This window comes from Lepisosteus platostomus, chromosome 5 (genome assembly GCF_059453375.1).
Source record: "Lepisosteus platostomus isolate fLepPlt1 chromosome 5, fLepPlt1.hap1, whole genome shotgun sequence".
Lineage (NCBI taxonomy): Eukaryota > Metazoa > Chordata > Actinopteri > Semionotiformes > Lepisosteidae > Lepisosteus > Lepisosteus platostomus.
In genome coordinates, this window is record NC_142615.1 from 32900689 (window position 1) to 32925322 (window position 24634).

The following is a 24634-nucleotide window of genomic DNA, read 5'->3' on the forward strand; positions in this document are numbered from 1 at the left end:
GCTAAATGTAGGATAGTGAGTAGACATCGCGAGACAACAGAACGAGAGAGTAGAAGGCAGGAATATATGGTGTAAGGGCGTGATCTGTGTAGTTAACAAAATAGTTAAAATAATATAAAAACGTCTCTTTATTAAGATACACAACATTTATGGCGACGAGAGATGAGTGCTTGACGGACTCAAAGCGAGCAGAACACTGCAGATTTTAGTTCTCTTGCTGGTAGAAACGAACTTTTGAATTTTCTGACTGTTCGTTTAGCTTGCCCATTGGAAGATATGGCAGCCGCGCCGAGAAGCTTTGCTTATGCCTGGCTTTTTTCACCGCTTCTACTGAACCTCGTAGCTCCGGATTTGTATACGGAATACAAGATATGGATGGAGTCGTACAGATTTTTTTTAAATAGCCGGTGGATCTACAGAAGCTGAGGATGCCGTGAGACGTGCTACATTACTGCACTATCGGGGCTTCCGTGCAGCGGATTTTCGCCAACCTCCCTGGAGAAAAAGACTGTAGCTGCCTTAGACGCTTCCTTTACACCGCGGAGAAATGTGGTTTTGGAACGGCATAAATTTAGGCAGAGAACTTAGTCTCAGGACGAATCTGTTGATGCTTTTGTGACTGCACTAAGAGAACTGGCTAAATCTTGTGACTTTGGAGTATTGGAAACTGACATGTTAAGAGATCAACTTGTGGAAAAATGTGCACATAAGAGACTATAAATTGCTGCAGGAGGAAGGGCTGACTTTAAAAGGAGCTCTTACAGTCGCTAGAATTCATGAAGCAGCTCAAGCAGAATCAAGAATGCTTTCTGACCACAGTGACAAAGTGACACTGAACGGGGCGCTCGCTCAAACTTTACAAACAAAAGCCGAGCAGCAGGACACAGTCATGCTAGAGAAATAGAAGAACAGGGGACGGCTGACATTACATGTTACAGGTGCGGACTAACAACTCACAAAGCAGATGAATGCGGAGCGTGAACAGCAAAATGTCTACACTGCAAGAAAACAGGACATTGTGCACATGTCTGCAGAACATCACGTCCGAGTTTAAGGACAAGTATACCTTTTACTGTTTTTGCTGCATCCAGGCGATGTAAACCAGATTCAGAAAAAAATAATTTGAACAACCTTATTCCCATGCTTACTCAAAAGCGTGTTGGCCAAGTGGTAAGGTGTCGGTCTCGTAAACTGAAGAGCGTGGGTTCAAACCCCACCCGTGCCTGTTTCATTTGTCACCGCTTTCCTTTAGTTTCAAAGTCTTAAAAAAACTCGCAATGTAGGGATCTCAATAGTAAGAGAGCATAACTGTCGCCAGTGATTAGTATTCGTGCATATCCTGCCTTCTTTTTTTAGTCGACAAAGCTTATCTCTCTTCACACCCATCTTCTGAATGATTGCCTCAGCATTGGGAAGGAACCTGCGCTTGGTACAGCCCCCGACTCCATGGTCTGATCACAAACAGATCTGGTAAGCTGTCAGTCCAGGTTGGAAGGAACGTTCGAAAGCACTAAAAATCTGACTTAGGAACGAGAAGACCATGTTTTTTTATACGAGTAAACGATAAAATAATATACTGCCTGCAAGACTATGTCAAGTTCAAATTCAAGTTAAAAGTTCATGTTCAAGTTTATTGTCATTATACACATACGCAGGTATATGGAATAACGAAATGGTATTTAGCTAGCTCTCGGACATAAGTAGTACAAAGAAAAAAACACAACAACAATACAATTGTATAACAAAAGAAAGAGACAACAGCCGATGTGCAAAAAACAACAACAGGCAGTGTGCAAAAAAACAAAAAGGTAACAGGTTATGTGCAAAAACATGCATCAAAAGAATGAAATAAAGGGATAGAAATGATGGGGAGTGAGCTTTTGACATGTATGGTAGAGATAGATTTTCAATGTGTGTTTGGGTTTTTGGTAAGAAAGAAGGCACTGTGAGGTTCAGATCATAGGTGAGAGGTGAGGAGAGAGTGAGAGAGGCTGGGAGTTTAATAGTTTGATAGTGCGGGGGTAAAAACTGTTTCTGAGTCTGGTAGTCCGGACGTGAATGCTCCGGTACCGTTTTACATGTCATGCTAAACGCCATAAATTGTGTTCGTCCAGTCATATCAATCGTTCTAAAGTTACGGAAAATCGGATGCGACTGGTACAATCAGCACACATTTTTCAGAATAACCAAGCGGTTTAAAACAGCAAATTCACAGCTTTGTGTCTTTTAAGCTTTGTGTTTCGCTCTCCAAATAGAGGCGCAGGTTCAAATCCCACTCCCGACAGTCAGGCGTTTTACCCTGACTTTTTTATCTGTCTTTACACTGTTTCAGTGTTGTTGTGCTCGCTGACAATCACAGTACGAGGAAAACGGAGAAACTGCTTAGCAAAAACATAACGGACAGAAAAAAGCTTCGTAAACATGTGAATGTGATTAGCAGCAGTAAGGTATGTATTCAAATGTTTAAGGCTGATTTAAAAAAGCAGCAGAAGAAAGGTGCAGCACAATGCAGCACAATTTGTGAGAATTCGCGGGTTTTTATGCTGCTTGGACTTCTTTCCAAACGAGGTGACCCCCGTTTTATTTTCATTTTCAAACTTCAGAACCGAAAAACAAAAAGGTTTCATGTGTGACAGCATTCCGCTGCAAATACCGTTTCCACGATGTATTCAGCGACGGGAATGAAATATTTTAGTGCTGGCTCTGCTTTAAAAAAAACACTATTGTTCCAACCCCCAAAAAGACAAAAGTGGCATGCCTGAATGATTACCGCCCAGTAGCATTAACATCTGTGGTGATGAAATGCCTGGAGAAGCTGGTGTTGTCACACATCAACTCCTCCATCACAGAGTCCCTGGACCCCCTGCAGTTCGCCTACCAGAGCAACAGATCAGTGGATGATGCTGTCTCCCTGGCTCTGCATACAGCCTTGGAACACCTGGACACTAAGAACTCGTATGTGAGAATGCTGTTTTTGGACTACAGTTCAGCATTCAATTCCATCATACCCAGTCAACTGGTGACAAAGCTCAGGGGATTAGGTCTGTGCAACTCTGTCTGCAACTGGCTGCTGGACTTTCTTATCGAGAGACCACAGGTGGTGCGGATAGGCAATAAAACATCAACACCACTCACCCTGAGCACTGGAACCCCACAAGGCTGCTGTCTGAGTCCAAGGTTGTACTCCCTATTTACTCACGACTGCACAGCAAGACACAGCAACAACCACATCATTAAGTTTGCTGATGACACCACTATAATAGGACTGATCAGTGATGATGACGAGTCCACTTACAGGGATGAAGTTGTACAGCTGCTTAGGTGGTGTCATAGCAATAACCTGGACTTGAACATAAAGAAAACGAAAGAGCTAATAGTGGACTTTCGGAGACACAGGCCACACACTCACAGCGCACTCAGTATTGATGGAACGGAAGTGGAAACAGTCACCAGCTTTAGGTTTTTGGGAATTCACATCTCTAAAGATCTAACCTGGACTGTGAACACTGACTCTATCATGAAGAAGGCTCAGCAGCGCCTTTATTTCTTGAGGTGCCTCAAGCGATGGGGGATGCCAATACATGTGTTGGTGAAGTTCTACCGCTGCACTATCGAGAGCGTCCTCACCAACGGGATCACCGTGTGGTATGGCAACACCTCTTCGCGAGAAAGAAAGGCACTGCAGAGAATGGTAAATATGGCCCACCCCACTGCCCTCAGACAAGAGATATAAGAGCATACGGACACTTACCACTAGATTCTTCAATAGCTTTTATCCACAAGCAGTGAGACTGGCGAACACATTTAGCCATCCCCCTTTGACCACACCTACACCATCACCATCTACCTCATTTTAATTTATTTATTGTACGTCTCCAGTCATTGTTTACACGTCTGTATTGTTTATATTCAAACTGTCTGCATGTTTACTTGCACATTGTCTATTGTTTGTTTGTACATTGTCTTGATGCACTGTTTGCACTTTGTTTTGTTTTTTTAACACTTGTTTTACAATTGAGAGACTTTCTGTAAGTAAGGATTCCATTGTACCAGCACCGGTTACATATGGCAATAAAGTTCAAGTCAAGTCAAATGCGAGGAATTTCAGAAAAATCTGGAAAAGCAACGCTTGCAGTAAATGACAAATTTAAAGCGTGTAGTCAGCATGAACAGAACAACGCAATGCTCTGGAAAATATGATCTGAAGCCGCAATTACTCTTTTATCTTGGGCAGTTCATTCCGATACGATGTTTCCGCAGAATAAATGAAATGCCGAACTCCAAACATGTTCTTGCCATTATTATTACTCCTGCTACTGTAGTTTTAAGCTTTAATCAGTGGGTATGTAATGTTGTAAAGGGGCTGGACTACTTTGTTCAGTCCAAATTCCATTATGTGAATTTATGCTTTTTTAATATAAGCATTAACAATACAATGCGTGCTCAAAAACCGTTACTTATTAGCTTAAGAAGCGGCAGTGTTTTGACAAAGTGCGGTATTCAAACAGTAAATGCTGAAGTGTTTAATACTTGATTGAGAGCAGATCTCCCTCGATTTAGACAAACTTTTGTTCGGCCGATGATTTCAGATCAAAATCTGAATCAAGTGGAAAGAAAGCTGAATTACACTGGGTACTGGGTATCACTGTTATACCATCAGGTCATGCTAGGAGGATTTGGGGGATCAAACTGACACAGAGGGACCCAATGTGGGTACTGAACCCACAGTTCTGAGATTAAGAGATTCATGCTCTGTCGACTGCACCTATAACTCTTGTGCTACAGCAGTAATGTTTCTGGGTGTGGATGAACATGACATAATAGGCTGACAGCAGGAACACGTGGTCCACAGGCAGTGACAGTATCGCTATCACATTTGGCTGCAGTATATTGTGTTGAGAGCAGCAATAACTTTCCTGCAGAGATGGGAGTGCCTTTCATACAGCTCTTTCAATCGGACAGAGTAACAGGAACCGACCTAAAGTTTCGGCTGTGGATCCATCTCCCCATGGGGGAAAGAGACAGTAAAATAGCAATGAAGAAACAGAAAGAATTGTGCTCGCTGCAAAGTAGGAAAGAGGTGGTCAGATACATAAAACAGCTTAGTGATAATTTGCAGCGACAGTTTTATGTTATTTAGTACACGGATTTCTCTTCATGTTCCTTAAGATGTGTAATTTGTATGTTGGTTGTATGAGAACAGTTTCTTCTCAAGTCCTGTCAATTGACAGTGGAGAGCTAGCTGGTGCACATCTTCAAGAAGACTCTCTTTAAGGCAATTACAAGTTTCTCAAACAAATCTGTGTCATATTTTTAAAATAATTTAGCTAATGAGCAACGAGAGTATAAATTAATTCTCCCAATCTCCATACAAAGATAAAACTCCATGTGTGAGTCTAAGTTTCTTTGAGGCTACTGATGTACGTCATTATTGGACATTCCCAGTGATATTGACTAAGGAGCTCAATTTTTACATGTTGTAGTTCAACATGTGCAAAACATTCGTATCCCCTGCAAATATCGGCAAGGTCAGTGATATTCTCAACAATGCGTGCCATTGCAATTCGTGCCATACTTTTTCCCAATGTATTCTGACATGCCAAGATCAGAGGGTCATATTTAAAAAACTGGTGCATTAAAATTGTTTGTACTTCAGGATTTTGATAGTCTGTTACATTGTCTTTCACACGTCACTGTCAGAACTGTGAGACATTTTCATAATCGGGGGGGAGGCCGTAGAAATAAGCAGAAAGTGCAATCACTTTTCCCAGTGTAAGTCTGTGTTATGGTGAGTTTTTAAAATTGGTTTGCGATTTTCTGAAATATATTCCATACAAAAATATAGTTTGGACAGTCGCTATTTGGATATTCCCTTTCAGTGAAGATGTCTACAGTTTTCCAGCCGGATTAGTACTGATCGAAGAGAGCCATCTACAGGCGAAAGGCGACATAACATCACAGCAGCAGCATTTAAGGTGGAACGAAAAACACGCATAAGAAGCTGGCGAATAAGAAGCCAACTTCAGCCTCGTAGCAGACCCTGGGAGGCACGCTCAAAATAATCATCTTTCCCAGTACTTCAGAGTCTTATTTAGATCGCTTCACTGCAATTTTATTTGATTGATTGGAGATATGAAGCCATCGAGCCTGAACTGCGCTTCACATTGAAATTGAAGCCATTTCTCATGTTCTCTCAGTGTCGAGGAAGCAATTGCGTGTAAAGGAGGCGACTTGAAAATGAAACGTGTAATCACCTTACAGAGGGTCTTCACGACGGGGTGCGTCAGCTAGTTCTCCATTATTGTCAATTTACTGGACTTCTGAAGAAACCTATCTACAACGAAAATACAAACTGCACAGTTCAAGGCACATGAAGAGAAATCAGTGTGCCGATTGACTCAAAAATGTCGCTACAAACAATCTACCAGGCTGATTTACCGACCACCTCCCTCCGTCCCCCTTTGCTGTTAGCACAATTCTTTCAGTTTCTTTTCTTGTATTCTCCTTGCTATTTCAGTGTTTCCCATGTATAGATGGATCCACAACCGAAACCGTTTTCACCCTGTGTTTTTGCACCGTCAGTCTGTATGAGGAGCACACTTTGCACAGCTCCAGTGGCGCAATCGGTCAGCGCGCGGTACTTATACAGCAGTGCACAGCGAAGTTATGCCGAGGTTGTGAGTTCGAGCCTCACCTGGAGCAGCGTCTTTAGCTACTGAAAGCAACTGTCAAGTTTAGATATTATTAGGTATCTGATGGAGATAAATTAACATCAAACGAAGAAGTAAAGGTTTACTTCGAGTCACAATCAAATAAGGCTCCACAGCTGAAACATTGTGTTTCCTTCTCTTTTCAGCATGGAATAAACCTTGACTTTTTCCTTTGAAGCCCATGCATTCTGACGCAGCTCCCTACTTAAATTAACATCAGCTGTGTACCTCCAGCTGACCTGTACACAAATATATGAGAGAGGTCTACTGAGACGAGAGGAGCACTGAAGACTTGAAAAAGCTCTCGAATTAGACTCTGTGTTTTTGTTTTTAATGTTCTTTTTCTTTTGAAGTTGTTGCATTTGTTTTTTGTTTTTTTGTAGTTGTTAGACTACTACAGGGATTTACCTAGGTTCCTGGAAGACTTCTCGTTTTGTGTTTGTTGTGTTTTCGGGTTACATTTTTTTTTTCTATTTATAGGACCCCACGCATTACTATGGGAGTAGATAACTTTAGTTCTTACATTGTACCTGAAATTACCACATAAACTACTACTCTGTTTCCCTTTTTTTAAAAGGCACAAGTGAAGTTTGTTTTTCCTTGCTGCTACAATGGATCAATTGCAATAAACCCATATACAATAAACTCCACTGAAATTTGTCAGCAGCTCTGTACTAAACCTGTTCTCAATTGCAACAAACCTAAAATAACAGCTGCTGCCCTTTAGATGTTACTGCATTAGGAGTCTAGCTTAAACCACCTCTTCATAGGTTTTAAGCTACTCAGTAGCGGACTAAGCAGAACAATCGATCACATTAGAACTGTCTTGAATGTAATGGAAATAATGTACTCATTAAGTAACAAGCTTATGCACCACTTGCTTGAAAATTATTATTATATTTAACTAAAATTGCTTTCCAGACACCACAAATATTCACAATGAATGTTATCATTACATGTATTTACTAATAAAAGTGTTATTTATTAATAATTAAGTTCCATGTATATTTTTATTAGTAGCTGTATTACAAGTAATGCATATACAGTCTTTATTATAGTTCGTTTTTGTTACGATCCCTGCCTCTCGGCAACGGAGGAGGCAGAAGTAGGTGTAGCCCCTATCCATCAGTTCACCTATCAGTTTTCCCATTCACCACCACACCCCCGTCTCATCCTACTTAAACACCTGTCCTTCCCTACCTCGTTGCTCAGGATTGGTTTTCCCTATCGAGCTTCCTGGTTGCGCTTCTTCCACTCTGTGTTTGTCTTGGATTTCGGCTTACGGTTTTTCCCTTTGGACTTCGGCTTTTCGGATCTCGGCTTGGATTGGTACTTTCGCTCTGTCTTGGATAACTGGCTACCTCTGGATTCTCGGATTGCTCTACGGACTACGACTTCGGATCACACTTCGGCTTCGGTACACGTTCCCTTTCGGATATCTTGCTCCCCCTGGACTCTCGGCTCGTTCCTACGATTACGGTTTACTTTCGGTTTACGACTTGGCTTTGTTCGCTCCTGCAAGTGGGTTCACTCACTAGTTCGGTCCCTATTACCGAACTCGTAACAGTTTTCAGTTGTTACGAGGGAAGAGAATGGAAAGGGAAGAGCATGGAAATTAAGGAAATACAAATTTAAAGGGCTTTTAAGTCTTCAATGTGTTTTGTCATAGCTGTGTGTTGTCATATCTGGGTGTTAGTTTAGTATATTTGTTGTATTATTTATTGTGATTTAACACTAAACTTGTGTTTCTCAGGAGAAAGCAGTAAGATTTTGTTTTATTTGAGGGTACAGAAAATTGTATTGTACGGCCAAATGTAAGGTTACGTTAAGAAAACATTATTGTTACCTTTTGCAACGTTATTTATTTAAGACGGTTCTTCAGAATAGTGTCCCTTACGTATCTGTGACTGTGGTCCAACAATAACGGTGCTGAAATAGCCGGAATGTGTGGGAAGAAGATGGAGATGGAACAGGAGGCTTATTCAGTCGATAGAAAGGTTGTGTAGGACTGAACACACTACGGTTATGGTACTGGGTTTAAGAGCATTACGATCCTACAGTCTCCTGATCCGTAATCAGATGCGTTATCCAATGTACCACTGGCCCTTGTACCGCATTCCTCAAGTGCACCACTGTGAGCTTGCGCCGCTACAATAATACATCGCCCCAGTCCAAATTTTCTCAATTAGGTGCACGTTTTCTATGTGTATTTAGTTAATAAGTCTTTCATTTTGTCTGTTTTAAAAATTGCATCTCTTTAAAACAAACGAGTTTATGTGTTGTGCTGAAATTCACACATGAGGGCATTCAAACGAAAGAAATCACAGAAAATATATCGCGCTTAAAAAGAAATCAGAGTGGAGACGCTGGTGATAGAAAACAGAGCTTCATACGATGCATGAGATGCTTTACCTCTGAACTAAACTTGGCTCTTTAATCGTGTTAGGAAGAGTGTATAGTCAACAGTGAACATTTTAAAAATCAAAGCAAGATAATGAGACACGAAGTGAATTTGGAACACGAGCCTCTCCTTCATTGTTTAATGAGCTTTTGATGAACATCTAAGTGAAAGACAAATTCACTATTTTCACTTTGTGATTAAAAAACACTTTTATCACACATTTAGCACTCCTGATGGTGTCGAATAGTTCTCTTTTCTACCCTCATCATTTGAGGATCCCCAGCTAAAATATCTTTTTAAACTACAACAAAATTGCAATATTTTGAATACTATTTAAGTTTACATAGTCACATTCCCAGAAATATTGACTTAGGCGCTCAACTATTAACTTCTTGTAGTTTGACTTTAGCCAAAAGTTTGAAATCTCTGCAACTATCAGGATGCTTAAGGACATCCAAAGAAACCCCATCACATTTAGGGGAGACGGTGTTGAGGTCCGATTAATTTGAAATGCGTCTCTGGGGACTTTTGATTTACCAACGTTATGTTTAACTGAAGGATATGCGGACTGACTGTGCCATAAAAACTAACGCACATCACCTTTTTTCTACATTCACAGGTTTTTGGCTAAAGACAAAAATATCGTTTTTGTTTCCTTGCCAGCTGGCAGTAATTCCTCTGCACTGACAAAACAGATGAGTATTTTATCTTTCGCAATTTGTATGGATTTTTTTAAAAACAAGTTGTTCCAAAAATTAAATGATCACTTCCATTAAATTTAATGTAGAAGCATGTTGCTTTCCATAATGATAAACTGTGTGGCAAGACAGGCACCACTGAGACTCAACCCCAGGATCTCCTGTTTACTAGGCAGGCACTTTAACCAACTAAGCCACAGCATTCTCGCATCCTAGTGTTAATCCCGCATCAGCAGGGTCAGCTTGTCGGCACGCCTGTCTCCATTTGGTGGTTTGAGCTGACGTTGCCATGACGTTGCCATTAAATGCGACAGAGAATACTCCAACCGGCGCGCCGCTACGCCTGCCGTCGGAGAACTAAGCCATGGCACTGGCATCAGATATCCCTTTTACAGCCACTTGTACACATCTCAATTGCTCTGAGACACCTGCATTCAGTGTGCGCTGAGCCTGCTCGCTGGGCAAGTGACGAGAAATGGCTTATGTCCAAGGAGTTCAATATGCTTTTTATGTTCAATGGGGTGTCCACTACAGCTAACACTGAAGCGCAGCACAGGCTCTGTGGTTTGACATCTCACAAGGTAAATGTTGAAATTGTAGGTGGAAGAGGAAAATTACCCTTGAGTATGGGGAAAGAGGCAACTCATGTCCGGAGGGTGCTGAAGTGTGTATGGAGGTGGCCTAGTGGTTAAGGCAATCTCCTCTTAATACATGATACTCTGCACAAGTAGGTTTGAACCCCATTCTCCTCGAGGAAGGGCTTTGACACATTTTGACCTTTTTAAACTTGGTGTGCTTTCGTTTTGTTTCTTCGCTCCTGTATTACAGCAGTAATATTTCTATAGGTGTATGATCATGTTAGGCTGACAGCAGGAACACGTGGCCCACAAGCAGTGACAATATCAGAGGTGTCTGCAGTGTGTTGGTTTGTAAGCAACGATAAAATAACTTGACATGGAAGCAGGTGTGCCTGCATTAATACAGCTCCATCGAGAGGAAAAAGTAACACAAGAACCGACATAAATTCAACAGCACGTTTCTGCAGCTGAAAACAGAACCTACTCCACGTGATGATTGAGCTCACAACCTCGGTATAACTCCACTATAAAAGCACCACAACCTGACCAATTGCGCTACTGGAGCAGCACAGCACAGTAGCACATTTTCCTCAGTGCACTCAAACAGTGCTTCTTCCCTAGCCTACCAGCTTCAAGACTTTTTTAAATTGATCAAAGATTCATTGGAAAAGGTTTGTTGATGGGTCAGGTGGGAATCACACCCAGATTCACTGCTTGCAAGGCAGCTATGTTCATCATTATACCCAGGACTGGCACCAGGGGAATGATCTGTAGGGGGGGGTCTGAAATCCTGAGGGGGGTAGTGATATTTCGGTTTAAACGGAGCCATTGCAACCATCCAAGTGAATTCTCGCAAGCATGCCACTGATTAGTATTTCATGTTAGAAGATAACGACAAGCAATCTGGTATTTAGTGATGAAGAACAGTTCCACGTTCATCAGAACTCACGTGATTATTTTTGCCTGGAGCATCAACCATATGTGTTCATTTTTGCAACAATATCAACGGTAACGAGGTTCTGAATCATTAAGCAATCATTGTAAAACCAACAGAAAGTACAAACTTCTATAACTACAGTCCTAGTTATATAACGATTGTAAGTATAAGGATAAACTACTGCAAGGCATTGGTCCACCTGAGCAAATAAGGTCATAATAATGTTGACACCCCAAAACATAGACACTATGTAACGTGCTGTTCCTGGACAGATAGCCCTCCTGCACATCAAACAGTCTGATGTAATAACTGTGAATTCGGGGTTAGTGTAGTTATCTGACCATTGACAAAGTACAACTATTTTTTACGGCTCAAGTTAAGTAAGTGAAAGTGTTCAAAAACTTTTTATCCAAACCTTTTATCCAAAACTGAGGGGGGTGGGACTGTTCAGTTGAGGGGGCGATTTTGGCATGCCAGTAACATTTTGACAAAACACCAAGAGTTACGAAAACACTTACTTTGTGTATAAAGTACATTGTGTACACACTGTAAGTTCAGAACGTGAGAAATACTGCTCAATATGGGATCCTGTCCAGGAATATCAGGGCTGTAAGGGGGTCAGATCTATAGATGTAGTAAACACATTAGTGGAGACAGTGTGTCTGCTCTCTGTGTGAGAGCCGGACAGGAAAAATAATCTGTGGTCTGGGAAGAAGAGACCCTCGTTGGAAGAGCGGCGCTTCTCACAGGAGAGAATGAAAAAAAAATATTTTTCTCCTTGGGGGAATTAAAAGCACTTATGGGGAGTGGTGTGATGGTAGTGCATCTGATACCACATCAAAAGGTTGTGTGTTCAAATCATGTTGAGATCGGATGATGTATGTTCAGGTTCAGCTGGTGCCGAACCCAGGAATTAGACCATACAGTTTGGTTTTATCTGTACACCACATAGATAATCTAAATGAAATAACAGAGCAGTACAGGACACGCATTCAGGAAATTACACAGCAAGTCATTTTGAACATGACAAGAGAAAAGGCACACTGCACATCCGTGAAACATCACGTCCGACTTTAGAGACAGTTACATCACAGAATGGAAGTTTCAGGCCCCTTTTTCATTACAGGTTCAAACTAACCTGAAAGTTACAGAGTTTTAGGTCACTTTTGTATTAAAATGTGTCTGAAGCCTATAAATATAATTTGCCCTTTTTTAAATTGTGGATGAAATCCAATCCCATGTACCAAGACCTTACAGTATATTCATGTTAATTAAAATGACTAATGCTATTGGACATTAGCTGGTGCTTTTGTAACGATTTGCTATTTCATGCAGGAAAGTAGGAAACCCGACCAACGTTTGCTTTCAGGTGCGGTTCATTCACATAATGGACATCTATTTCTGAGTAGCCTGATTTAAAAACACACGAACCCGGTAGAAGTCGAACCTCTAATCTCATGATGCAAAATCAGACGCGTTATCCATGAAACCACTGGCCAATCATGTAACTGAATTGCACCATGGTGAGTTCAGCACTGCAACTAGTAATTACCAGTAATAGTAATAATCCCATCCTAAATTTCTAAGTGAGAAACGTGTTTTCTACATTTTTATCAGTTTTAAAATATCATCTCTTTAATACAGACAAAGGGTTTGTGTGTCACTTTGAAATTCTGATTGATTTAGAATTCAAAGAAAAAGATGTTTTCTTCAACAACGCAGTGCAATTATGACATCTTTCACTCTACTTCTCTCTTGTAGTAAAGCAGACCTTGCAGTGTGAGCATTTACTCTAGTAAATTAGGTCATGTATCATGTTAAATCACTTCTTCAAAACAAAACATTTCCTGGTGCACGTTTTCTCCATGAAAATAATACATTTTTCCCTTACATGATTTCTCTTTTTTTTCCATCAGAGTACAGAAAGAAGAAAAAAGGGAAAAGCAGTGTCGCAAAAAAACTCCATCGCCCTTGGGAGATGTCAAGCTCATCGGATATGAAAAGTGCCCAATAAAAGCAATTTCTTTTCATTTATCTTAGCGTTGGGGCTGCTATTGTGTGTAGAGGAGGCAACTTGCTCAGCCAGCAGACTCACCGCTTACTGAATACAGGTATGTTTTGAGTGTCATGCTGATCGTCTTATAAATGCAAAAGAAACTTTTAAAGCTGATAAAGTTTTCCATTGTAATTTGCATGTAGCTACAACGTCCCTGGAAGAGAGATTTTATCAGTTGCACGTAATCAGTATTTTTTACTTTTTGTTTAGTACTGGAAATATATTTTTTTAAATTTTTCTAAAGAAGATCTCAAGAAGTATTGTCAGGACCTACCTTTAGCACTCAATAGCGATATTAATGGAGTAGAAATGTAAGGTAAATTGGTGATCTGAGCCAAAATAGTCCTTACACGCCTCCTGGAACAGTGTTCGTATTCATAGCAAGTTATATTCTTTTTCAACCCCAAACGTTGCTATTGCATTAAGCTTTGTGTGACCATTAGAGGTTTCGGTAGCTTCTGGAGAGCGCACTTTTCCAAACTGAAGCCTATAAGAACATTATTCAAGACGCACCATGTCCCAGAATCATTCATCGGGACTAGGATTAATATCAATGGAAAGTACTTCAAAATAAAAGATTTAACTGAAATATTAAAAGAGTAGGAAAGCATTTAAAGTAGAAAAAAATCAGTTCAGATGATATTTAATTTTTTGAGAAATGAGCACATACATCAGCTCAGTGAGCAGTGCGAGGTGCTCTTCTGGAGATGATGTTAAATTAGTTAAAATCATGTGATAGTTAAAAAAGCTTAATACTTAGTTAAACAGCCAGCACAAATGGTTGCGTTTGTGATTATGTCACTTCTCTACTACAGCAGCGTCGGTAAAAGACCCTCTGAAAGCAGTAAGGCTCTGCACAACTAAATTCGTTGCTATTTGGAGAAATCCACAAACTCGTGTTTTTCATGTGCTTTAAAAGACAGCCATACTCACCGACAAAATAAAGACACTGCTGCTGATTTTTTCCGAAGCACAGTTGACCTTTCTGAGCCAATTGATGAAGCTCACCCAATGAATACTATAGCAGAAGGTGGAGGAAAGTGCAACTTTGTAACTATCGCAACCACAGGAACAACTGCAAGAAGTAGAATCAATTTCCCATCGAATGGTGGTGTTGTCTGAGGTACGCGATGTGAACGTGTGCAGAGAATCCCACAATCTCTTCAAAACTTGGACAAAGTATTTCTGATGGAGAGCTGTGCGCAAAGATTGAATAAGCTTTGCTCCTGCCGATGATTCTGCGTGAAAAAGCACAGCATTCAAGTTTCACAGACAAATGCACCATGCCTACTGTAGCGGCGAGGCTTATTAATAAGAAAGAATTAAGTGTTCTGAGCCTTCCCAAATGAGGCCCCATTTCTCTGTTCATCTCTGTGGTGCAGCCACAGAGAAACTATTCATGCAGGCTGATTTAAGGTTCCTGATAAGGACAGCTCCCAAAGGGGGATGCACTTAGCTAAGCCTGGCTATCATGATCAATGGTCATCCATTGGTGCCTATCTGTCTAGGGAGTGCCAGTTGGACATCTGGACTGCATTCCTAAGTGTCAGGAGTAATTGACTCACATCTCACCTTGATCGAGCTGAAGTTCCTCCAGGTAAAAACAGGCAACACAAAGATTCAGGGAGATTCAGTGAGATTCAGTAAGATTCTGGAGAGGATTCTGTGGACTGTTCTAAAGGGAATTCAAAGGAGAGTTCCAGGGCAGGACGGCCCAGGAGCAGAAGGCTCCCAAGGGCAGGACATTCTCACAGCGTGCCTCCTGACCATCCTGAGACTCAGCCCGGACAACCACGGAACGGCCAGTGTGTCCGAGTGCCAGAACTTTCCTTTGTTCTAAGAGTCTAGAGTGGAGGTTGCCAGAGAGTAACCAGCAGCATGCCTCGTGAACAGGTCGGAACTGTGGACAGCTGAATCACTATTCAGAACTAGCTCTTCATCAGGAACGAACCGGTCCTCTTCCTGACTTTCTGGGACCCACAGTCATCTTTTCTCCTGTGCACAAACTTTGCTAGTTAAAGCCAACAGTGAGCATCAGCAGTGCACCGTCACAAGCCGCACAGCACAGCCTGGCACCGAGCCAGAGAGCGCGGATTGGACAGCAACAGCCTGCAACTGTTTCTTTGTGCCCGTAGGAGATCTGAATCCCCGGAAATTGGATGAGTATTCAACTTCACTGCATTACAGCTCGAGAATTCAATTGTTATCCCAACCAGTTGATATCAATTTAATTCCTAAGAGTTATGTACTTGTTTTGAGTATCTAATGTAGAAGTTGTAACCAAGTTCACTTTACGAAACGGTCTTAATGAATGATATACTGAACGTATGTCCTCTTGATATGTGTAACACTTTGTAACTGATTAAATATATATCTTTTGTATTCTGATAACCCTCTCGATAAGATCTGTTAGGTTTACATGCATATTCTATGCATTAATAAATGTATCCTCGTGTATTAGCACCTGTGTGTGTGCGTTGTTTGAGTTATGTCGCATGGTTGGACTCTAAAGCCATCAAAAGAATCAACTTTGTGATTTACTGCTACAATTAATAATTGTCTCAGTAAATGCCCAAACCCTACAGAACTGTTGCCTTCAGAGAGCTACTACAGTTACATATTTGGCGTCCCTGAACGGCCGGTTTTTCTTACACTACAGAACCAATTTTAAAAACAATTGCGGCACACTACGATTCACACTGACTCAAAAGTGATCACGGCAGATGTTGTTCCCTGCATAATGCTGAAGGGACCAAAGAGCATTGCAGTTGGGAACACAAAATGAGGCTTTTTTATGCCTTGATGTTAAGCTGACAAAGACTATCTTGAAACACCTAGTTCAGTCTCTCGACAGACTGCCAAGCAAAGCTTTTACCCATTGACGTCGCAATAGAAGGAAGGTCTTAACCCACCAACACTTAGCAGCGGCAAGATTCAAACCTAACCCAGTGAAGAAAATGGAGCACAAACCCAGCACTTAGACCACCCAGCCACACTCCTTACACCTTACTCTTTTGGAGAACGTCGGGTGGGTTCAGCTCTTGTTGTGCGACGCGTGGAAATGACTGCATCTTCGTTTTCCGAGATGTTTCCTATCACATCTTTGTCAGCTCTGAATATAGTGCTTCTTTGGAGCAGGCTTCAGACCTTTTATTTTATTTATAAAGGAGGGCCATTCAGAAACATGTAATTCCTGTTTTAGAAATGCTTTGGGCGGTGTGTTTTATATAATGCACAAACAGTATTCTGATTGTATACTGTAGACCTGTGTAGCAATCATACTGGACGTGACTGGGATTCTGAAATGTTTCTTGAAAAGGTATTCAGGGCTGCTTGAATCTATAATAAAAAAAGTGACCCGAAACTTCCAACCTTCCAATCACTGATGTCGCTCTCCCTAAACCTGTACGGGATGTTTTGCTGATGTGCAATGTGCCTTTACTCCTGTATTAAAAACGACCTCTGTTGTTGGGCGGAGTTGAAGGAGAACTAACTGCACAGAAAAAGTACGTAATGATAAAATATTTCTGCGCGTGAAACACATCAATCGTTCAGCATTTCTAAAATGTTTAATTGAATTGACAAAGAAATCCTCTCCTTAAACTTCGAAAAGGATTATCTGTTGAGCCAGCAGGCGTAACACTGCAGTTGCCCGTTTCTCACAGGTGTTTGAAGTTGTGGATAACATTTAGCAGGTTTGGCACCATGGCTTAGCTGGTTAAGACGCCTCACTAAAAACCAGGAGACCCTGGGTGTGAATCCCAGCGGTATCTATTCATAGACAACAGGCCACTCATTGTCAATATTTATGGAGCTTAATTTAAAGACAACGGGAGAAGCATGAGTTACAGCTTTCTGTAGCTGTTTTATATAACAATGTATTGGTTGGCTCTGTGGCGCAATGGAGAGCGCATTGGACTTCTAGGCTTTGATAGAATGAAGTCGTTCAAAGGTTGTGAGTTCGAGTCCCACCAGAGTCATGTATCATTTTGATTCAACCTTTCAAAATCCTCTAGGGATTAGTGTTGATCAAGTCAAATAAAGGACTTCTTAAGAGTCCACAGTTGAAAATGAACCAGCAGCCACAAGAAAGAAATTAGCACTGGACTGTGATCACATTACTCCTGTCCTGGACTCCTTGCCCTGGCTTCCTGTCAACTTCAAAATCCTCATGCTCACCTATAAGGCTCTCCATGGCTTGACACCACAGTACCTGTCTGGGTTATCGCCCTACTCCCCACCTCACAACCTTCGCTCTTCTAATTCTGGTCTCCTATCTGTCCCCCAGTCCATCTACACTCTATGGGTGACAGGGCCTTCTCCTGTTTTGCACCAAAGCTCTGGATCTTTATTCCCAAGGATATCAGAGAGTCACCTTCTCTAAACTCCTTCAAATCCAGACTCAAAACCCTCTTCTTTAGAAGAGCCTTTAATGAACTATTCTTTACCCCTCTTTTCCTACTGTATTTAATACCACCATCTATTGTCTCCTCTAACTGTGTATTCTCATCCTGCTTATCTTGTGTATTTTTTAACTTTATTGGTTTCATTCTGTAAAGCACTTTGAAAAGCCACCTTTAAAGGCACTATATAATGTATAGATTATTATTATTAATAATAATAATGAACAGCGCATTTAACACTGAGCACATGCGGTCCTTCTTTGCAAAGGATTGCAAAGGTTGGGAATTAGCCTTTCACTCGTGTTGTTGAAGACCGTATCCTGGCTTTGTTGCAGGAAATGTCTGGATGCCATCACCGGATCAAGGAGAGGATCAGGGTTTTGGGAAGTCTTTTTGATGCCTGACACTGTGTGTTTCCTGGTTGTAACGGGTGTCATTCTGGACCTAAACAACAGAGAACACCGTTGAAATAGCTGAACTGCCTAGCGGACACTTTGTCGCCTTCTTCTGACCTGTATTTAATGCGATTCTCTGAAAACTTGGCACGTTATATCTGTGCTACCTTTATGGAGGGCACACTCATAAGAATCATAGATTCGATCACAAGCATCTAAAAATGAGCATGAGAAAATGACATCACGCTATGAGGCTGAATGGCACAAATTCTCCTGTTACTTCTGCAGCAAATGTGTGTTTTTTGCTTCTTAACACTGAGATAGTTGGAGATATTTGGCAGCAGTGGGATTCCAACTCACACCCCCAAAGAGACTAGAGCTTTAATCTAGCTCTAAATTAAAAACTAGGTGACTTGTAATGGCTGGTAGGAGAGGAAAGGTATAAATGCTTCTTTTTTGGACAAAGTCTTTATCTTTTTTTTCACCAGTTGTTTTGATCAAATTATTGTAACGCAGTGCCATATTAAGGTATAATATGTACATGAACATCATGTCTGAGTCGATGATGGCAGCTGAGTATCGCTGGAGGACAGTTCATCATGAGTGGGTAAGCCTGCATAATGAGGGAGAAGAGATCGGCCTCTCTGATGCAGTGTCCAGTGACACTAACCTTCTGTCCTACTGTTCTCTGCTAATGTAGATGGTGAATGTTTATTTAGGTGAATGTAAGGTTTCATTCTTGTAAAATATTTCCGAGCACTTTTTTTGTTGCTGAAAATTAATCCTGTGCATTTGAATGAATTCCGATATTGTCACCTAATTCCATACATTGTTTCATCAAACTAGAACATTTAGAGGAGGTCAATTGCATTTATGAATTGCATAGTGATAGTATTTCTTTCCATTTAAATACTTCAGTCAAAAATGTAGAGAAGGTGCTCCTGTTTTCACCATTATAAGAACTGTGATGCACCAGTCATATTTACTCTCATAAAAGTATTGTAATTGTATTGTTCTGTTCTGTAACAATCTTGAGTGACACAAACCTTCTGTTTTACTGCACTACACTTCTCCAGAGGCCAGTTCAGCACACAAGGATCCTCAGTGAAACAAACACTGCAATCGCTTGATAAACGCTATTTCTCATCCTTTCTCTTAGTGTCGGTGCTACTATTGTATGCAAAGGAGGCGACTTGACAATGAAATCTTAAAGAGAGTCTTCATGAAGGTGTGTGTCGGCAAGCTCTCCACTGGCAATTGACTGGGCTTGTGAAGAAATCAATCTCATTCAACAACCATACAAATTGCACAGCTTAAGGCACATGAAGCGAAATCTGTGAGCTGATTGACACAAAACAATGTCACTTCACATAATCTGCAAGTTGATTTGCTTGTCTGACCACCTCTTCCTACTTTACAGTGAGCACATATATTTCAGTTTCTTTCCCCCATGTGGAGATGTATCCACTGCCAAAACTGCTGTCTGATTATTTAAATTATCTGTAAAACTGTTACATGACTTCATCTAATTGTAAATTTATAAGACGGTCTGTGAGACATTTGTGAGAGTAGCTGAATCCCAGGGCTGGTATGGAATCACACACAGACAGGTCTTCTGTGTGATCTGAGTCCCACTGCTCAGAGCTACAGACTGGTCAAATGGTCACTATTGTAGACACGACCATCGGACCATCGGCTACAAATAATCAATATACCGATCATAGTGTCACTACTGGTGTTTATTACATAAATACTGTATATAAATAATAAGATAATTCCACACTCATAAAACATTTATAAACATTTTGGGAGGCTGACATACAGTAAAGAAAGTAATACTGAAGGGCTGGAAGTCCTGGAAAGCGTTAATAGAACCTTCTTGCTTTCGACCTGGAACAGAGCCCACAACTGCCAGATCAGTGACCCCTGAGCCCAGTTCACAGAGAGGAGAACCAGGAGCTCTTCTATGTCTCTAAGAGGGCTGGGAGGAAAGATAAAAGGGGGAAATGTGACATGAGTCCAGGCTGTTCTGTCTGATATTGTTCATGTAGCAGCACTGATTGTCTGAATATCTTCGGGTTCTGGATTGTGAGGATAAACAGCAGTACGGAGTTGAAATCCTGTCTGAGTGTGAGTCTGAGCTGTGAATCTGACTGAGAAGAGAATAATGATTTTTTATTCTGCCTGAGAATTTTCCTGAGAAATATTCTTCTTTTCCAAGTGGTGTTACATCCCCTTCAGATACTCTGCACAGACTGCCAGAGAGAAGAGGAGAGAGAGATGGACAGATAAGAGCACACACAGCAAGAGACACCTACGTCTTGATTTACTTTGAAGCAAGTGTTCATTTCTTTTCTGGAACAAGTTGTTTCTGAACTTCAAGAAATTCATACAACTTCTGAAAGATAAAATACAAATCTTGCTTCTCAGGACAGAAGAAATGCTGCAAAAAAATGCCAGTGATTTTTTCTCCTTTAACGAAAAATGGAGAAAAACAACAGTGCATCTCTGTCGGCTTGATTTAGCTTAATACAAGTATTCACTTCCTTTTCTGTAGATTACAGCCTGCAAAAGATGAAATGACGTTCTTGGTTACTCTTGGTCAGTGCAGAAGAAATACAGGAAAATGACAGTATTTTATTTTCTTTAACTACAAACATGTGAGTTGTGAAAAGCAACGGGAATGTGTCCCTGTGCAGCTGTTAAACAAAGGGCTGGTGGGTCAAACGTACTCAGGGACGTGCTTCAGATTGTGATGATGTAAACATAATCTCCGCTAAAAATTGAAGGGATTTCTTCGCAAACCCTCTTGAATGTGGCAGGAAATCTTCGCGTTTTACTCGTGTGCAGCTACAACAAGTAAACAAATAAGTACCTAAGTCAATGTCCAAGAAAACCATCTTCACGTGTGGAATTTTTCTTTAACTGGCTGTTGGGAGAATTCATTTATACACCCGTTGTATCCTTAGCAAAAATATTTTAAAATTAGAATACAGATTTGTTGGAGAACTTGACAATCCTTGACAATCATTATTAAATGAGCATTATACAAATGTGCGTTGATATTTTTAATATGTACCTTAATTGTAATATATATACATAATTGCTTTGATATGGATGTTCATTTGAAGGAATTGAGGAAACTATGAAGGATCGCAGAACAACCAAAGATACATTTGGGCATCTGCTATTGGAAAAGATGAAAGAGTACCTTAAGTGTGAAGCTTTCATACACACGAGAGAAAAAAACAGTTTTAATGCACTTCATTAAACTGATGGTATGCTTATCAATCGTGCATAAAGTGCACATAGCAGAGGATGGTTTCGATCCATCGACCTCTGGGTTATGGGCCCAGCACGCTTCCGCTGCGCCACTCTGCTGACAGCTGTCATAATGTGATTCAACACAACTGCTCTATCTTTGCTTTCTAAAAGTGCGCCCGAGATGAAAAGTCTAAACGGTAAACGCAGACGTCACTTTGAGCACTTGGTCTTTCAAAGTACAAATCATCACACGCTGCTCTACATGGGCGTGTCTTCAATATTGTTCAGAACCAAACCTTCTGCTTTCCGAGGCAACTGATTCATTCGTCGTTAATTCCCAAATCTTCAATGAGAATCAGTGAAACGAAAATCAAACACATGTACACACTCGCGTCCTAACTTGAAAGAAAAATCTACACCCACTTTATAATACTGAAAATGATTCAGGAAGTACAGCAAAGTTCTAAAACCAGCGAATGCATCTGCATATATAAAATGATAATTTCTCAAAAGTAAAATCTTAATCTTTTAAATATTGTCATCCATATATTTTCGTTTTTCTCTTTTTTTACATAACACGCTTTCGAGAAACAAACTGTCTTTTATTTAAGGCTTCATTAGAAAATGTGTATCTTGGTTTGCCAAGTTAAAATTGGCACATCCCAGTGGGCAAAAGATGTAGAATATACGACTATTAAACGCATACCAGATGTGTAAATGTGCTCGGTAACTGGTCTAGAATTAAATTCTAATATACGTATATCGTTATACGTCAATTAGACATCTATGATTATATGTTTATTATACATAAATGGTTGGAGTTCTATTATACGGATAAATTTAGAAGACTATTATACATATATAGTTAAAGGTCTATTATACATCAAAGAAAGATTTTTATAGGTGTAGAAACTAGTAAATAAAGCCAATGATTTATTTTAGAAATGTATTCTTAAAATATACAATTATTCACACCTGAAAAATAATTCTTCTGGAATGATTGATGCCCCATCAAACATTTTGTAATATCCCTGGAAGTTTATACAGTAGAATCCTGGTTTGTGGCTTAAATTCAAGGTAAACAAGATTAAGGAAACGAGTTGGAAACTTGATGTCGAAGTGGGATTTAAATCACCCGGAACATTTCACTACATCGGGCAGTATGTGCCAGAGAGCCTACTGCCATCCCTTCAATAGTTCAGTTGGTCGAGCGGAGGAGTGTAGTGGAATCAGCAGGGAGTCCTTAGGTTGCTGGTTCGATTGCGGTTCGAAGGAAGGTGCTTTTTGTGTACTTTAATCAAAGAGTTAAAAAAGCAAATCTGTTTCATTCAGACATTGATCAAAAGCTCAATAAACGACGAAGTAGATGTTCCTGTTCCGAATTCAGCTCACGTCTGATTTTCTTGTTTTGGCCAAGATCTGAACTTTGAATTCAGCGACTACTTGGTCTGCTTTGTAATTCAAATGTAGATAAAAATGTCACGTTTTTATTGTAGATATAAAGGTGTTCTCTGTTTTCAAAGGATAGGTACTTAATTGGCATAATGATTTGGTATTGATTTTGTATTGTTGTATTATAAAGTTTGTGCTTTCTGTGTTTTTATCGTATTGTGAACTTATTTTTTAAACAAATGCTTACAAAGGCAAACACGGCACACATCTGTTTATACCAGTGGTGAATTGTGCATTTTTATTAAGTACAAGCTACTGTGCACTTCTGGGAGTATAACAGGTTCGATATAAAGTGGCAAAAATATAAAAGGGGAAAATACCCCAGACTGCGTGTAAAGCCCTCGTTGTGACTGTTTTAGATTAAAATGGCGTACTGTGCAAATGGCGTAAATGTTGCAGAAACACAATCTGATATTTTGATAATTATTATTTTAATAATTTGATCAAATTGAGGCCCAGGATCCAAATCTTCAGTTCTGATTTTTTTAAGTGATATCTTTCCTTCCTGTCGTGGAAATCACACGATGTGAGCAATTGTTTTTTTTTACGTTACGATCCAAAGAGCCTCAGACGCACTGTAACCAAACCAGGATGGATTCTGCTGGGAGCCGGACTGAGCTCATTCTCACTCCCTGTGCTAAAAACAGAATTAGCTCTTCCCCGAACATCGTCTACAGCTGCTGGATGGTGCTCTGCGTCTTACTGCTCCGGCAATTACTTTGATGAAAGACAGATCACTTGTGCGCTTTTAACCTTCTCGCAGCTACAGCTATAGCCCTGAAAAAAGCATTAACTTTATCAGTTTTTACATTAATCTATTTTGAATCAAAGTTTGATATTTTTTTATTTTTTATTGCATTTTACATTACAATAATAATAATAATAATCATTATTGCGTACACTTATATAGCACTGTTCTGGATACTCCACTCAATGCACTTTACAGGTAATGGGGAGTCCCCTCCACCACCACCATTCTCCTGAATGATCACAGAGAGTCAGGACCTCGGTTTTACGTCTCAGCCGAAGAACGGCACCTGTTTACAGTTTAGTGTCCCCGTCATTGTACTGGGGTATTAGGACCCGCATGGACCGCAGGGTGTGCGCCCAGCGACAAAAACCAGAAGTGTGTCGGGCTCGGCTGCGAGCAGGACAATGACATCACAGGGACAAAGTAGAGGAAATCAAAAGGGTTCTATAAAAGACCTGTGTCAGCTGTTGGTTTGCAGTCTGGACTCTAAATCCTCCGATCCGATTTTAAATCTCTCTAATACCTGAGCCACGGCTTCTTCCAAGTATTTATTCGTATACTTATTATGTGTAAGTGTATAGATGAAACCTTTCATATATTGTTCAGTTTAAATCAAAATGCTTTACTAATACAAGAGAGAAGTATAGTATGAAGGATGTGACAAATGTATGATTTCTTGGAACAAAACGGTTTTTATTTGCATTCGAAATGAAGCGGAATTTTAAGAAGCACACGCACATTTTCGCAATCCTCTCTCTCACCTACAAAGTTATGAAGACACAGACGACCAATGAAAACTAATTTGATTCACTCAAGGCTTCACTCTTCTGCTGTGATGTTGTTTTAATTAGTGTTAGCTGTGACGAGGTGTTGTTTCTGTCTCTTAAAGTTTAAGAGTCTGCTCCTTTCTTCCTGGTATAGAAAAAACATGTTCCATCTTTGTTTACAAACACCACTGTAAATTATTTGTCCATCTCTAAAGCCTGTGT

At 40.4% G+C, this 24634-nt stretch overlaps 3 non-coding genes across 3 annotated transcripts; 2 read left to right on the plus strand and 1 right to left on the minus strand.

Annotated features, from left to right (window-relative positions):
• Positions 1 to 6608: 6608 nt before the first annotated feature.
• On the plus strand, positions 6609 to 6702 carry trnai-uau (transfer RNA isoleucine (anticodon UAU)). The gene is made up of 2 exons: positions 6609 to 6646; positions 6667 to 6702. It is a non-coding gene; the product is annotated as a tRNA-Ile (tRNA).
• A 10565-nt stretch (positions 6703 to 17267) lies between these two features.
• trnar-ucu (transfer RNA arginine (anticodon UCU)) lies at positions 17268 to 17360 on the plus strand. Its single transcript has 2 exons — positions 17268 to 17304; positions 17325 to 17360. It is a non-coding gene; the product is annotated as a tRNA-Arg (tRNA).
• A 4127-nt stretch (positions 17361 to 21487) lies between these two features.
• On the minus strand, positions 21488 to 21559 carry trnam-cau (transfer RNA methionine (anticodon CAU)). The gene has a single exon. It is a non-coding gene; the product is annotated as a tRNA-Met (tRNA).
• Positions 21560 to 24634: the final 3075 nt, after the last annotated feature.